This window comes from Pelophylax lessonae (genome assembly GCF_965119305.1).
Source record: "Pelophylax lessonae genome assembly, chromosome: 1".
NCBI lineage: Eukaryota > Metazoa > Chordata > Amphibia > Anura > Ranidae > Pelophylax > Pelophylax lessonae.
The window spans coordinates 277,952,876-277,969,709 of NC_138768.1; the positions used below are offsets into that span (position 1 = coordinate 277,952,876).

The 16,834-nt window shown below is 45.7% G+C and overlaps 1 protein-coding gene across 5 annotated transcripts in view; it reads left to right on the forward strand.

Annotated features, from left to right (window-relative positions):
* The window catches only part of CIT (citron rho-interacting serine/threonine kinase), a 429,539-nt gene that overhangs the window by 169,200 nt on the left and 243,505 nt on the right, over positions 1-16,834 (forward strand). The gene's annotated exons all lie outside the window — the stretch shown is intronic.

Genomic DNA, 16,834 nt, shown 5'->3' on the forward strand with positions numbered 1-16,834 from the left:
GGTATCCCAAAAACTCTTCTGTCTGACCGTGGATCCCAATTTATTTCTAAATTCTGGCAAGAACTATGTCACATACTACGGATTGAGCGGAAGCTCACTTCTCCTTACCATCCGTAGACCAACGGACAGACTGAAAGAGTCAACCAATGCATCGAGCAGTATTTACGTTGTTACACTTCTTACCAACAGGATGATTGGTTGGATCTTCTCCCCCTGGCAGAATTTGCCTACAACAACGCAACTCACAGTACAACCAAGCAGAGTCCGTTGTACTTGAACTATGGGTTCCATCCCTCTATTCTCCCTCCACGCATCCTTCCTTCAAATAACCCAGTAGCCTCAGACTATCTTACCCAAATAAAGGATTCTCTGGGTTTACTAAATACTACCATTGCACACGCTCACAGTCAACAAAAGAAGTACTATGATCTTCGTAGAAGACCTTCTCCACAGTATACTATCGGGGACCTCGTTTGGCTCTCAACAAAAAACTTGAGACTGAAGATCCCTAGCAAAAAGCTTGGACCTCTGTTCTTGGGACCTTTCCCAATCAAGAAACTTATTGGAAAAGCTGCAGTGCAGCTTACATTGCCAATGGACCTAAAAATCCATCCCATTTTCCATGTGTCGCTACTAAAACCCCATGTTCCGGACCAAGGAATAAGGCCTAATATTCCACCTCCCCCTCCTGTACAAGTTGAAGGTGGAGAAGAATACGAGATAAAAGAGATTCTGGATTCTCGTATCTACAGAAGAAGACTTCAGTACTTGGTTAGATGGAAGAACTATGGGCCCCAAGACGACACCTGGCTAAACACCTCTGACATACATGCCCCTAGATTAATCCGCAATTTTCATGCGAGCTACCCAGACAAACCAGCTCCAGAGGCCTTCAGGAGCAGGCCTTAAGGGGGGGGTATTGTAATGTTCCGGTACCTTTGGTACCCTAAATTACACTTTCCACAAGTGTATGCGCCCCACCATTTACTTTTGGAAAGGTGCGCATACACCTTTAAGACTGGAGCTGTCATCACCCAGCGCCGGACTAGATGGCTATTTAAAGCGCCGGTTCTCACTCACATGTGTTCGTTTAAACACCCTTACCTGGATGCTAACCTTGCTTGAAGCTTCCATGCTTGCAAGCTTACCTCGCTGACGGAACCTCGCCGCGCTGATCCCTGTATCTCGCTACTGGATCATCCGCCTCTCCTGAACCACCCTTCGGCTGTATCGCTAATAGTGCTAAGTACCCCGCAGGGGAATTCTCTATAAACTTATACTAAGCTTACACTATCTAGCTCTGCATAGTAAAGACTGTTTATCACATCTGCATAACTAGATTGCTAGCTCTTGAGACTACTGCTACTTTTCTGCACTGGGTTGATCTCTTTTGTATGTCCACCTGCTATTCTGTCATCTGCTACCATACAACATTGCTAAACCTTCCTGCATCCATCTGCTACTGTCTCACCTTCAAGTGTCTATCACCTACCACCTCCACTCAACCTATCCCTCAACCTTCATCATTGTGTTACCACATACATAAAGTCATTCTAGGAACCAGCTTGCTAATTGTGTGTATTTACTGGCTGAAATAAGACCTTCCACACATGATGAGTCATTGAGGTTGGGAATGGTATCTCAGCATATCTCTTACATGACTGCTGACGTGGAACTATTTCTGCAGCTGAAAATCCACACCATATAAGAAACGCAGGAGCGTTACACCTCCATGCTGGTGTGGGTCATTTGGCTTTGAGTATCCCCAATGGTCTGATCTCAGCCCTAGCAATTCTTTTTCATGGACTGCCGGCCTATTACCTAGTAGTGAAGGTCTTTGTTCAGGGCGTCACTTACATTGCTCCTGTGGTGGCTTAGTAGGTTTTCAACTTGGTTCTTTTTTTCTCTTCAAACCAATTTAGGAAATTCCTTTAGCTGACTTGATCCAAAGGTTGCCTTCCTTGTTGCTATTTCCTCTGCGAGCCAAGTCTTTGTATTAGTGGCCTTATCCTGTAGAGTTCTTCTCCTCGTGCTACACAGTTATAAAGTTGTCCTGGTTCTGCAGGGCCTCCTTTCTTCTCGAGGTGGCCTTCTCCTTCCCTCCTTGTGTCCTACTCTGAAACATCCCAAGGAAAAATAGCTTCACTTTCTGGATGTTGTACAGTTTACCTCCCGACTACAACTTCCATTGGTCAGTCTTAGTTCCTTTCTGTCCTTTTCTAAAGATTCCGATGGTGGGTTTCCTGCCTCTGGTTTCGCCATTGCTAGGTGGCCTGGACAAGTCTTTTTCAAGCTTATATTCTAAAGGTTTGGGTTCCACTCTTTCCTGTTTAAGCACACTGTTCTAGGCCTGTTAGTGCTTCATGGGCTTTTCAGCATCTGAGATTGAAAGGCTGCTACCTGATCTCCTGCTCACGTACTTCCTAAAGGCATTGTGCTCTTGCAAATATTTTTGTTGATTTAACTATATATTGGTGGTGGTCAATTCCCTGTGTTGTTTATTTGCCCTACCTTATAAGCCACATGTTGTGACTGCAATTTGTAGTGTCATGGCTGATCTTTACCCTATGACCATGTATTGTTGCTGCTAACTTGTCCCTACTCTCCAAAGGGAAAGGCAACTTCTTGTTCTGGGTCATACAGCGTCCAAACCATGCCTCGCCATTTCCTCTGTGTTGCATCACAAATGAGGGTGTGCTAATGTGATGAAACACACCTCTTCCAGCATGTATTAATTATCTGTTCATCGATTTGCCTGTTTGTGGCTATATCAGATCTAATTACTATTTAGCTCTCTCCTGCGGAGGCCCTAGATTGAGTGACCCAAGGATTGTGGGATATGCATTTTCTTCACAGGAAATGGCTGTTCTCACACTACAGACAAAGGTCATGCGTTACCCTGTGCTTTGCCATGTTTCATGTTTTAATGCAATCAGAAACTGCTAATACTGGAATATAAAGATTTGCTCTACTTTAGGCTGTGGTACAGGGCAACAAATGATATTATGAAAATACATGATCAATGCACATCTTACGCAGGTGAAAATCACAGGTGCTTATAGGAAGCTTTATGATGCCTTAAGTTTTACCAGGTGGGGATCTTCAGGAGAGTAGAGGCAGTGACAATGGAAGCAGAGCCTGGGCGATGTCTCCCATAGGCTTACTATGGGGCAGCCATTGGCAGCTGTCCTTTCTCTACACTGAAGCTGGCGCTGGGACCCAATCATATGACCGGACCAGAGTGGCTTCAGAATAGGTAAGTATAGACATCTTTTCATTTACAAGGTAGATAGAATAGAGTTACAATGGAGGCGGGAGTAGATTTAGGCTTAGATTTTGACTGGAATTACACTTTAAGCTGATAATAAACAATTCGAATTACTCGTGTCATTATTGAACACACCTATTAAACATTTGCAGCGCTTGAGGAAAAAGTAAGTAAACCCATAGACTAATTACTTCAATAAAAGCTAATTGGAATCAGTAGTTTGCACACCCTTTTCATTCCAGTAAATTAAATAAGTTTGGAGGTGTGTTTTATAGCTACTTTGATTGATAAGGCACTCAAATATTATAAGATTGCTGTTCATAAGAAGCACCAGCTGGTGTGAACCATGCCTCGCAAAAAGGAAATCTTTGAAGACATATTTTTAAGAGTAGTTGATAGTAGGGCTGCACGATATTGAAAAAAAATCACATTGCGATATTTTTTTTCCCACGATATTTATTGCGATATTTTTTTGCGGCGGATCCTCTTCGTCGCGCATGATGAATGTTGTGAATGTTGGCTGTGACTGAGCGGTGAGCGCCGTGAGCAGTGGCACAGCAATCCATTTACGTGTGACTGTGCACTGTGCTGGCACGCTGAACGTGCAGCCTTCTGACCATACAGCGTTAAGGTAATGTAGGGCAGTACTGCAGCCTTCTAAATTGTACCATACAGGATTAATGTTACTGTAGGGAACTCGGTGGGAAGTGTCACAGCAGGTTAAGAGGACCCCATTCCCCCCCCCCCCCCACCCCACTAGCAGAAGTACTCTCTCCTCCCAATACATATCCTCTTGCGCCCCTCCCCCCCATCATGTGTGCTACTTGCCCTTCCCGGTTACTGTGCGCCCCCTCCACTGTATCTATAAAACTACACAGACCTCAGATCATCAGCGCAGCTCTGGCAGTGAAACCTCCCTCCCTCCTCCCGGGTTCCTTCTCCTGTCTGTTTACATCCGAACATGTGCAGGGCGCGGGTGATGCTCAGGGAGATGTGTGGGCTGCCAGTGGGGAGAGAGGTGTCTGCTGTTACAGCAGGATGATCGCTGCGAGTGGGACGCCCAGGCTCACTGCACGATGTCGATGTGCACATCTAATATCGTTCAGCCCTAGTTGATAGGGATGCACCGAAATAAAACTTATGGACCAAAACCGAAAATTCAGGATGCCCTTGGCCGAAAACCGAAACCGAAAATGACTGCTTTCCCCCAAATTATTTTAAAATAGGTAGAACAGGGGCATACACCATGGAAAATTTAGGCAGTTTTGGGACTTTACATGAGACACTGGCGAGCACTGCTCAGCGTCTCCATCCCTGTATATAACAGAACTGAAGAAAAAAAGGGGATTAAAGAAGGTGTGTGTGTGTAAAAAACAAACCGGCCCTTAGTTTGCTATACTTACCTACCAGTCTGCTGACAAACCAAATAAACCTGTCTAACATAATAGGTTAAAAACAGGGGTTTAGTTAACACACATTTGCAAACGCATGTATAAGCTGCAGGCCACTCCAAGGCACCCTGAGTATTCTGCAGTCCTACCACTAGCTAACACTAAAACTGAGTGTCTACTGAGTGTCTCCAATATGGGAGTACATGAATGCTAATGGATGGATGGGAAACAGGTGAGCTTGGAGGTGGCCCAATCCTCCCCCACCTGCTCCCAGCCATTACTGGTATTGAAAAACGAATGGCTATGTGAAAGCCATAGAGTGCAAACTAAAAAATGACCAGCTGGGAGACACACACCCCCATCCCAGTAATATAGATGGTAAAGGGAAATTGGGACTTTAGATGAAACACCAGCCTGTAAAGCGAGCGTCTCCATCCCTGGCAGCATGGAAAATTTAGGCACTTTTGGGACTTTACATGAGACACTGGCGAGCACTGCTCAGCGTCTCCATCCCTGTATATAACAGAACTGAAGAAAAAAAGGGGATTAAAGAAGGTGTGTGTGTGTGTAGAAACCAACCGGCCCTTAGTTTGCTATACTTACCCACCAGTCTGCTGACAAACCAAATAAACCTGTCTAACATAATAGGTTAAAAACAGGGGTTTAGTTAACACACATTTGCAAACGCATGTATAAGCTGCAGGCCACTCCAAGGCACCCTGTGTATTCTGCAGTCCTACCACTAGCTAACACTAAAACTGAGTGTCTACTGAGTGTCTCCAATATGGGAGTACATGAATGCTAATGGATGGATGGGAAACAGAAAACACCAGAAACAGGCAGCAATGTGCACCTGTAGCTGCCACCCTGTCGCAGTATATGTACCGTGATGGGTTGGCAAGTGGGTAATTTAATTGCCAATGGTATTTGTATTATGCAGCATGAGGGGGTTAATGTATTGCCACTGGTCACTGATACATTAGTGACCGACCAGTGGCAGTTAATTAACCCCTTTGTGCTGCATTAGTGGCACCAGTGTCAGTGTAAATTAACACTGGTTGCACTGACACTGATACTGGTTGCACTAATGCAGCACAAAGGGGTTAATTAACTGCCACTGGTCGGTCACTAATGCATCAGTGACCAGCAGTGGGAATACATTAACCCCCTCATGCTGCATAATACAAATACCATAGGTAATTAGCCTCCCCCCAGCGCCCCCTCCGCCCCCCTCCCCCCTCCCCCCATGATGATGGCAATCTGCTTACTTGTGGTGGGATTTACTTGCTTGGCTCCTCCCACATGGTGGCACCTCCATGTCGCAGGCAAGCAGGCAAACTCTCTTCTCCTCCTGTGTCCTTTGTTTCAAAAATCCCGCCTCTGGCCAGCGGCCCGCCTCTCAGTGATGTCACTACTACGACTATGTGTATGAACTAACACACCGGGCGGGCGAGCGGCCGCTAATAGCTATAACGAAGTGAGCCCTTCACTTCCCTGTCAGTGGAGATACGCCTGACAGGGTAGTGAAGAGCTCACTTAGTTATAGCTATTAGTGGCTGCTCGCCCGACTGCCCGGTGTGTTAATTCATACACATAGTCGTAGTAGTGACATCAATGAAAGGAGAGAGGCGGGATTTTTGAAACCCGCGTGGCGCCCTTCTTCCTCGCGGCGGACATTAATTTCGGCTGAAATGGGATAGGCCGATTTTCTGCCAAAAATTTCGGTTGCCGAAATTTCGTTGCACCACTAGTAGTTGATCTGCATAAGGCTGTAAAGGGGTACAAAGCAATCTCTAAGTGTTAAGGCATCCATCAGTCGACAAATTGTCTATAAATGGAGATAATTTAGTACTGTGGCTACTTTTCTTAATATTGGGCGCCTATCCAAGATGACTCCCAAGGCACAATGCAGAAGCCTCGGTGAGGTAAAGAAGAACCCATGAGTAACAGTTAAAAGCTTGAAGACATCACGGGAACTGGGAAACATCCCTGTTTGTGAGTCTACCATATGTAAGCCTTTAAATAGGTAGGGTGTCCATTGCAGAGCACCACAGAGGAAGTTGCTGCTCTCAAAAAAACAAAAAAAAACATTGCTGCATGCCTTAAGTTTACCAAAGAGCACCTTCACAAACCACAGCACTACGAAGAAAATGTTTTGTGGACTGATTAAACAAAAGTTGAATTATTCAGGAAGAATACTCAGCACTATGTATGGTGCAAAAAGGGCACAAAAAAAGCAGCATCAAGACATCATCCCAACAGCGAAGTATGGTGGAGGGAACATCGTGATTTGGGCTTGCTTTGCTGCCTCAGAGTCTGGACCACTTGTTCTTATCGATGGGAATATTGATTCCCAAGCTTACCAAATTTACCTACACGATAATGTCAGGGTGACTGTCCACCAACTGAAGCTTAGTAGAAGCTGGGTGATGCAGCAGGACAATTACTCTAGGCATGGAAGTAATTCATCACAATCACCACAGACTGGCTGCAGAAAACGAAAATGCACCTTTTGGAGTGGCCAGTCAAAGACCAGACCCAATAAAAATGCTGTTGAATGACCTCAAGATAGTGATTCATGCAAGAACTTCTACAACTGTGTCTTAGCTGAAGCAGTTTTGTACAGAGGAATGGTCTAAAATTTCTCCCAAAAGTTGTGCAGGTCTGACCCAGATCTGCCGAAAGCGCTTGCTTGAAGTCATTACTGCCAAAAGAGGTTCGACTAGCTATTAACTCTATAGGCCGGTTCACACTAGTGTGTTCCTGTGCGATTTCAGCATAATCATTTTGAATGGACTTAACCACTTAAGCCCCGGAGGATTTGGCTGCTAAACGACCAGAGGGTATTTTGCGATTCGGCACTGTGTGACTTTAACGGACAATTGCGCGGTCGTGCGACGCTGTACCTAAACGAATTTGGCGTCCTTTTTTTCCCACAAACAGAGCTTTCTTTTGGCGGTATTTGATCACCTGTGCGATTTTTTGATCACGCGCTATAAACAAAAAAAGAGCGTAAATTTTGCAAAAATAGCAATATTTTTCCCTTTTTTTTATATGAAATTCCCCCCAAAAAAAAAATTTAAAAATCAAAATTTTTTAATATTTTCGGCCAATTTGTTTTATGCTACCTATGTTTGGTAAAAAAAATCGCAAAAAGCGTATTTTGATTGGTTTGCGCAAAAGTTATTGCGTTTACTAACAAAGGGAAAGATTTTTGTCATTTTTGTTGTTTTTTTTTTTAACGCGTAATGGCGGCGATCTGCGATTTTTTTTGCGGTACTGCGACATTGCGGCGGACAGATCGGACCCTTGACTGACATTTTTGGGGTTACCAGTGACATTTCTACAGTAATCAGTGCTATATATATGCACTGTTACTGTAAAAATACACTGGTAGTGAAGGGGTTAACTTTATTTGAGAGGGAGGGGCTGTGTGTGTCCCTAGGGGCGTGATTCTAACTGTGATTGGCTGTGGCTTCAACTGTATGCAGAGTGATCAATGGATCTACATAGTAGATCCATGTGATCATCTCTCATACAGAGAGGAAAATGACAGGGAGCTTGTTTACACAAGCTGCCTGACTTTCTCCCTCTCCCCCGCCGATCGCAGAGTGGCCGGCGGCGATCGGGTCCGCCGGTCACACGCGCGGGGGGGTCCGTGACCACGCGGGAGCGGGAGCGCGCCTCCGGCGGCGCGCGCTCGCTCCCTAAACCCTCACAGGCGAGCGACGTAGACCTACGTCACTTTGCCTGTGAGGGGCTGACCGCCGCCGTAGATAGTCGTGCGGCGGTCGGCAAGTGGTTAAATACCACCTCACCGCACCAAGTATTGCATGCACTAGTTTTGGAAACTCACTGCAACCACATTGCATGATACTTCTGTACAGTGCAATTCGATCCAAGCAAGCGCACTGTGTTTGGGGTGTCCTTAACTTAATATTGACAACCGCTGCAGAATGCAACTGTAGTGCACTCCGGACACCATGAGAGAAACTTGCACGGAATATGGGTTTCTCTTTCATTCGTTGACAGACACAGCTCCTGATTCTTATTAACCATTGGGTTATACTACCCCCTACAGAAGTAGGATACTAGGCAGGAAAAAGCTTAACTACACCTATGGGCAGTCCCAGAGGGTATACACCCACTCTCAGCTATAGGCTCTGCCTAGTCAGGAGTAAGGACCAGGTTCCTTGCTGGTATCTCTGGTCCTGGCAACTTTTTCTTTTTAAAAATCATTTTTTCCTCCTTTTATTATTTTGTTCCTGTGATCTAATCAAGTGCTGGACTGGCTGACGAACTGGATGATCTAGATCCTTAAGAGTCCCTCTCCCAGTCCGGCCAGCGAGCTTGTGCAGACAGCAGCTCCACGATAGGTCAGCCGCGACATAGCCCCATATGAACTGGCTTCGGCCTGAGTCGCACCATTTCCTACTGATCGACAGCACCCACATTAGGCTGGAGTGGTGTCCTGTCCGGAGCAGTGCCCACCCTGTTCCTGGTGTGGTAAGTAGCTGTCCCCCCCCCCCCCCCAGCCCCTCCAAAGTTTCGGTGGTCACTGTGGACTTTCGGCTCCCCCCTCCCTGGGTGAGGTTATGAGCTGGCTTTTGCCACATGCTCTTAACAGGGTTCATACGGTCATGGAAATCCTGGAAAGGTTTTGGAATTTTTAGATGACACTTTCCAGGCCTGGAAAGGTCATGGAAAATTAGGAAATACACTAGGTTTTGGAAAAGTCATGGAATTAAATTACTGTGGAGGAGCGGGAAGCGGATGCTTAATTATTTTAATTATTTTATAATTATATTGCCACATACTGTATTTACATTTCGCTGTATTAGCGTCCTTCCGCGTCCGCATTATGCGCGTGCTGTCATTGGCCAGCAGCAGCCGAAGAGATGACCCAATCAGGCAGCGGGGAGGGCCGGCCGCGGTTTGCCTGGAGACACTGTGACTGGCTAGCAGCAGCAGCAACAGCCGGGAGATTATCAACCAATGAGGCAGCGGAAGCGTCACTGGAGGGCGGGCCGGCCGCATGAACGTGATGATGATGCGGAAGGGGGCGGTAACCGTTTGCGCGCCTTCCAACCCCCCTGCAATGCTTTCCAGTCCCCCCTCCCCCCCGTGCCCTTCAGCTCCTCCAGTGCTCTCTGCTTCCCCTGTGCTCTTCTATCTTCTATCATGTCTGTAGTCTCTGACCTTCTCTTGTATCATGTCCGCAGCCTCTGACCACCTCCTGTATCATGTCCGCAGCCTCTGACCACCTCCTGTATCATGTCCGCAGCCTCTGACCACCTCCTGTATCATGTCCGCAGCCTCTGACCACCTCCTGTATCATGTCCGCAGCCTCTGACCACCTCCTGTATCATGTCCGCAGCCTCTGACCACCTCCTGTATCATGTCCGCAGCCTCTGACCACCTCCTGTATCATGTCCGCTAAATGTACAGTGTGTGTCGTAAAACGTTTGACATTTCGAACATGGGAGAGGCAGCGCTGTCTAGCCACGCTAAAGGTGCAAAGCACCAGTCTGCAGCTGCGTGCTTGACAGCTTCCAATCTGATCGTTGGCTTTTTCACCCGTGCGCCTGAAGTGACACCGGCTCCCAGCTGCGGCAGCGGTGCTTCCATCTCATCCACTGTAAAACAAGGGACCATTTTGAGTCACGCTGTATCCAGAAACGAAACCCTAACTGCAGAGGTACTGTACACTACAAAGATTGTCATTTATTTTAGTAAAAATATGCTGGGTGTGACATGGATTTCTTCTTATTTAACATGTATACATAGACATTTCATGAAACATTAGGTCATGAATATTTACGTGAAGTCATGGAAAAGTCATGGAATTTTATTGGTGAAAATGTGTATGAACCCTGTCTTAAAGGCGGCTTGTTGGAGTTTCTGCTGACCGGGTTTTTTCCGGGTCCGCAACATCTGCCGGGCACTTAAAAAATTAAGGCCGCGTCTTGTCTGCTAGGCCATGTGGTCAGCTTGGTGCCTCACTTTGAAAGGAGGGCGCTTCATTTGTGAATAACAGCCTTGCCACCATTATTTTGTGGGGCACCTGCCCCTTTTAGCGCTGGGGGACCATCAGGCTACCTTGCCTGCGCGTCCGCTTCCCCGCGGGCGGCCCCTGCGGGGCATCTATGCACCCTAAGTGATCAGATAGTGAGGATGATTACTCTGCTCCTCTAGCCGTGCATTAAAAGGCACTGGTGGATGCACTGTTTGTGTAAGTGCCTGACACTTTGAAAATGGAGGTTGAGGCTGATGCTGCATCTGAGTCGCTGGTGCCTTTTGGCACCCACAGGCCCTCCAAAGTGGCGAGGATGTTCCCTTTTCCGCTCACTTTGATAACATTGCCACAAAACAGTGGGGTTTTCCAAAACGCAGTGGTTCCTAAACGCTTTTTGCTTGCGGTGTCCTTATGAGGATAACTGCATTAAAGGTGGACAGTCCCACCTGTAGTAGACTCTTTGGTTTAAAGGGTAAATCTACCTTTATTCCGGTTGAAGAGTCCCTGGCCTACCATATGTTCACTGTGGCTGGTTTGGCACTTTTTTCCGATATTTACTATTGCCCTGGTGTCGCAAGCTCTGACCAAGTGGGCTTAATTTTTATGCCGGAACCTGGAGGGGAAACCACTTCCCCCTGTCTTTGCAGAGCTGGCGGATCAGTTGGTCCAGGGGCTACAGTTTATCTGTGATGCCCTTTTGGATGTGGCTCCTTTGATTTATAGGCTGTTGGTATCAGCAGTGGTCCTTCGGCGTATTATCTGGCTAAACTGCTGATCAGCGGACCAGACTTCTAAGAAAGCCTTATCTGATCTCCCCCTTGTAGGGGATCGCCTGTTTAGAGCTTCCTTGGATGACATCATTAAAGGTCTCGCAGGGGGGAAGAGTACTCTTCTTCCGCAGGCTACGAAGGGCAAGGAGCCCCATTGTGTACCTGGGCCATTCTCCTCGGCTCATAAGAGGCCTTTTCGTCTCTCAGGGTCTCAAGACAAGGGAGCAAAGGTCAGGACCTCCACCAGAGGTTCCAAGAGGACCTGGTTTGGCTAGTTACAAGCGGGCTCTTCCAGATCTGTGGACAAGGCTGCCTCTACATGCAGGGGTACCCTCACCTGTATCTGGGGTGGGGGGACATCTACCCCCCTGGTACAGGACAAGTGGGTCCACAAAGTTATTCGGTCAGGCTACAAGATCGTGTTTGGTCTTATCCTCCGGAAAGGTTCTTCCCTTCCAACCTGCACTTTTCCCCAGATTGCTTATGGGGTATTTTTGGGGCAGTGCAAGACTTGTTACTTCAAGGGTGATTGTTCCGGTACCGACTTCGGAACGTTTTCAGGGGTTTTTATTCAAACCTTTTTACAGTCCCCAGGAAGGAAGGCAAGATACGTCCAATTCTGGGCCTCAAGGCACTAAACTGCTTTGTACGAGTACAGAAGTTCCTCATGGAGTCCTTTCACACGGTAGTGGCGTCCCTACATCAGGGGGATTTCTTCTCGCTTCTATTGACATGAAGAACGCCTACCTGCACATTATAATATGTTTCCGTCCTTTTTTCACACATTTTATTGTAACATGGACTCAATTGATCTATTCACATTTTTTTGGACTCACGTTTTGATATATTTTTAATTTTACTCTTTTGTTGTATACATGATTCAATGAATGGATAATTATTTTGCGCCGCACAATTGTTTTTATTTTTTATGTATGCACAATTATGTATACCTAATTGTAGTGCTGGCAGCTTGTTTTTTCACTTTGCAGATAGTGCATTGTTTCTTTATATAATTTTACATTCTAATATGTGCCCGTCACCATCGCTTCCTCTGTTTTGCCGTGGTCGGGGAGTATTATCATACATTATTGTGGCATTGACCTTGGTCTCGCCTCCGCTCCTCGGGTCTTCATAAGAGTGTTGGCCCCGGGGCTGGCATTTTTGAGTTAGCTGGGGATCGCGCTACTGGGGTACCTGGATGATCTTCTTCTGCGAACGGAGTCTCCGACTGCCCTGGTGGCCAACTGGAGATTTCTCTGTGAACTCTGAGGGAGTTCGGTAGGATTCTGAACCTCCAGGAGTCTGCTTTGGTTCTGTCCACAAAAGCTGGACTATCTGGGTCTGACTCGGAACTCACTCAGCCTCAGCCAGAGTGTTTCTTCCTCTGGAAAAACTCCAGACATTGAAGGAGGCAATTCAGCTTCTGTTGTTCAGCAGATGGTCATCCCTTTGGGCTTGCATGCGGGTGCTGGATCTGATAGTGTCCACCCTCAATGCGGTCTGTTTACACAGTTCCACACAATATCTCTGCTAAAGAGATTCTGGTAAAATGGGACAGGATCCATGGCGATCAGACTTTGTCTGGCTATTTGGACAGTACGTCTTCAGGGGTGTACGATACAAATTTATTCGGACAATGCCACAGCCGTGGTCTATGTCAATCACCAAGGGGGCGCAAGAAGTGTCCTGGCGGCTCAGTAAGTAGCTGGCATTCTAAGGTGGGCAGACCGATTCTTTCCAGCCTCTCAAACTTCAGCTACGAATACTGGGCAGGATCCAGGCAGAAGGGATTCTGGTCATTTTACTGGCTCCAGGCTGGCCTCACCGGTCTTGGTAAACCGATCTGGTATGGCTGGTCGATGATGCTCCTTGGGGATCTGCTGTCCCAAGGACCAATCTTCCATCCTGCTTTACAGATGCTGAAGGGTGGAGGTTTGTCTGAGTTAGTGATTCCTATGCTGTTAAAAGATAGGAAATCTAGGAGATCTACCATCGTACGTGGAAAGATAGGAAATCTAGGAGATCTACCATCGTACGTGGAAGACGTACATTGCGTGGTATGAGTCTCTCGGGGGTTCATCTTCGCTCCTTCTCGGTGGATCGGATCTTAACCTTCCTTCAACGGGTAGTTGAACAGAAATTGCCTTTGAGTACCATGAAGGGCCAGATACCGGTTTTTGGCGATCCTTTTCAAACGACCTTTGGCCACACACTCCCTAATGCGTACCTTTTCTTCAGGGTGTCCGACATTTGATCCCTTCAGTGCAGGCTCTGTTGCCACCCTGGAATCTTAATGTGGTGGTTTCAGCTCTACAGAAGCCTCCCTGCTTCGCTGCCTCAGAAGATGGCCTTCTTTAGAGGCCATCATCTCTGTGTGCAGGGTGTCTGGAACTGGCGGCCTTATCCTGTCATTCACCTTATGGTGAACAACATGGATAAGGTGGTGTTTTGCCTCTGTCCCTCATTCCTTCCTAAGGTGGTCTCTGACTGTCATTTTAATGAAGACATTGTGTTTCCTTCCCTGTGTCCCAGGCCTATACATCCAAAGGACATTGCCTTGCATGCCTTGGATGTGGTTCCGGCAATTAGGGTGTACCTGACAGCTACGGAGTTTTTTAGGAAGCTAGACTCTCTTTGTGTTCACGGACAGACCTCACTAGGAGTTGTCCGCTTCTTTTGCGACCATTTCCAGATGGATCAGGCAGTTCAGGCCTATTGCATCAAGGGTCAGGTTCCTCTTGTCAAGGTACACTGTACTAGGGATTTAGTGTCTCCTGGGCTTTCCGTCATCCAGCATCATGGACGCAGGTTTGCAAGGCGGCCACTTGGTCGTTTGTGCACACTTTTAAAATAGTTATTTTGTAAAGTGGATGTGTTGGCATCTGCAGATGCTTCTTTTGGTCGCAATGTTTTGCTGGCTACTGTTTAGAGGACCTGGTCCTCTTTGAGGGTGTATTGATTTTTTCTGGTGAGCTCCAGTGTTTATGGTTGATCTCCATGTTAGCTGGTTGGCTATGGTTAGTTCTGGGAATTTTGTTCTGCTGTTTCCCACCCCTCATGTTTGACACTGCTTTGGGACATCCCAATGGTTAAGAAGAATCAGGAGCTGTGTCCGTCAATAAACGAAAGAGAAAATGGGATTTTTGACATACCATAAAATCCATTTCTCTGATGTTCAGTGATTATTGCTAGTGGCTAAAGCCTCGTACACACGCAACGAATTTCCGCTGACCGGTCGTTCGTCTTTTGTCCAGAGTGGTGTCTGTTGGTTGGAATGTGCTCTAGACTGCACACGAATTTTCCCGCACGACAGAATTCTACTTCAGAAGTGATGTCAGGTGTTGGATTGCTTTCTTTGTGTTTTTTCAACTCTGAGCATGCCTAGTCTTGCTCATAAGATTTTTCCCCATCAAAATCTGTACAGACTGCACGAAAATCGGACGTGTTTTGACGGAGGACAAAAATTTTATAGCCTGCACACCAGGATTTTTTCGGCCGAAAAGTCGGAGTCGGTTGTCGAGAGCACCATACTAACAAATCGAAAATCGACAGATCGGTCGTCGGACGAAAATTCCCGGCCGAATTTCGACTCGTGTGTACGGGCCTTTAGGCCCTTTTCACACCTGGACCGGATCGTACATTTAATTGGTTCAGTCACGTCAAAATAGATTAAGTATTCATCAGTTTTTCATTAGTGCTCATCAGTTTATCAGTTTTTCATCAGTTTTTCACTAGTGCTCATCTGTTTTTCACTAGTGCTCATCTGTTTTTCACTAGTGCTCATCTGTTTTTCAATAGTGCTCATCTGTTTTTCACTAGTGCTCATCTGTTTTTCACTAGTGCTCATCAGTTTTTCATCAGTTTTTTTTTTTACATCAACTACCAATACAAAAACGGATAAAAAACTGACCATTTGTCAGTTTATATTGGTTTTTCGTCCAATCCATTTTTTTAATGGAAGAGAAATAGAGCTTTGACCAGATGGTCTCTGCCAGTCTCCATGACTCCTGGGCTGGCCATACATGTTCAATTTTTGTTGTACAATTTTCTGATAGATTTACCACAAACCACATAATGTGAGGTCAAAGCTAAACAAAACTTTCACTTGTATCCAATTAGGCAGGCCTTTGTAATACATACTTGAAGGTAAATTTCAAGAAAATTGGACAGAAAATTGTAAGAAAATTTGATCATGTATGGCCAGCCTTAGAGGCCTCGGTGGGACGTTATGACTGCCGTGGACTCCGCTGGAAAGTGGGGATTGTGTTATTTTTTTTTTTTTTTAATTTCAGTCTTTCCAGCCTAGAGGAGAGATGTGGGATCTTTTTAGGCCCCACATCTCTCCATAAAGAGGACCTGGCATGCCCTATTCTTATTACAAGGGATGTTTACATTCTTGTAATAAGAATAAAAGTGATAAAAAAAAATAAAATATAGTAATTAATAGTAAATTGCCAATCAGTGCCAATACAGGGGAGGGGGTGGTCCATAACCTTGTGTTAGCTACAACTCTAGTGACCTGTAGCTTACACAATATGTTATTTTTATTCCTTGTGGCTGAACAAAGCTACCTACAAGGTACATTTGTAAAAGAAGTTGTGGGTCCTAGTGCAGTCACTATAAGAGATGTAAGATAAAAGCTCCCCTTATTGCTTTTGCACATAATTCTTAGGGGGAAATCAAGTTTTCTGAGAGGTATAAAATGAGTTAAAATGAGTTAAAGCATCAGACAGGTTGCCAAAGGTGACACCTCCCCCATTTCGCCCTCCATTTTCCTAGACTTTCAGTGTCATTGTGCTTTATCATTGTAGCACTGTATGATTAAACCTTTATTATTGTCCAGGTTTCTTGTTAGCACTCATTCCTTGTTTAGCACATTTCTATAGCCCAGTACATTCTGTATTAGCACAATTAAGGCAGGCAATGAGCTGGAATAGACCGGTCTCTGAAGCCTTTTCTCACTGCCTTGCTAGAGAGATATTCTTGTCCCCAGGATATAGGACGTTTATCATGTCTGTAATGTATCTGCAGTGTTTTCCGCCCACACATTTGCAGTTAAGGATAACGTGTATCTGTATGATGCAGCTTCTGGAAGACCTGAACCCACACAGATATACAAACATGACTTTCATGTTAATAAATATATAAGCTGAACACCATATGCTGCTGGTTATTTTTATAACTCTTCACTTCCTATGATAGTAGTAGCCATTTTTATGACACCAGTTTACTATATATGTATCATCTGATGTTATTTATACCTTTAGTGATTTTGTGAAGTGATTACTGCATATACAGTATATTGTCTGCCTGTGAAAATGTATTTAAAATTCTGGATAATTTGTTGACAAATGCTCCTGCTATGTTCTTCTGATTAAACGTTGCACTT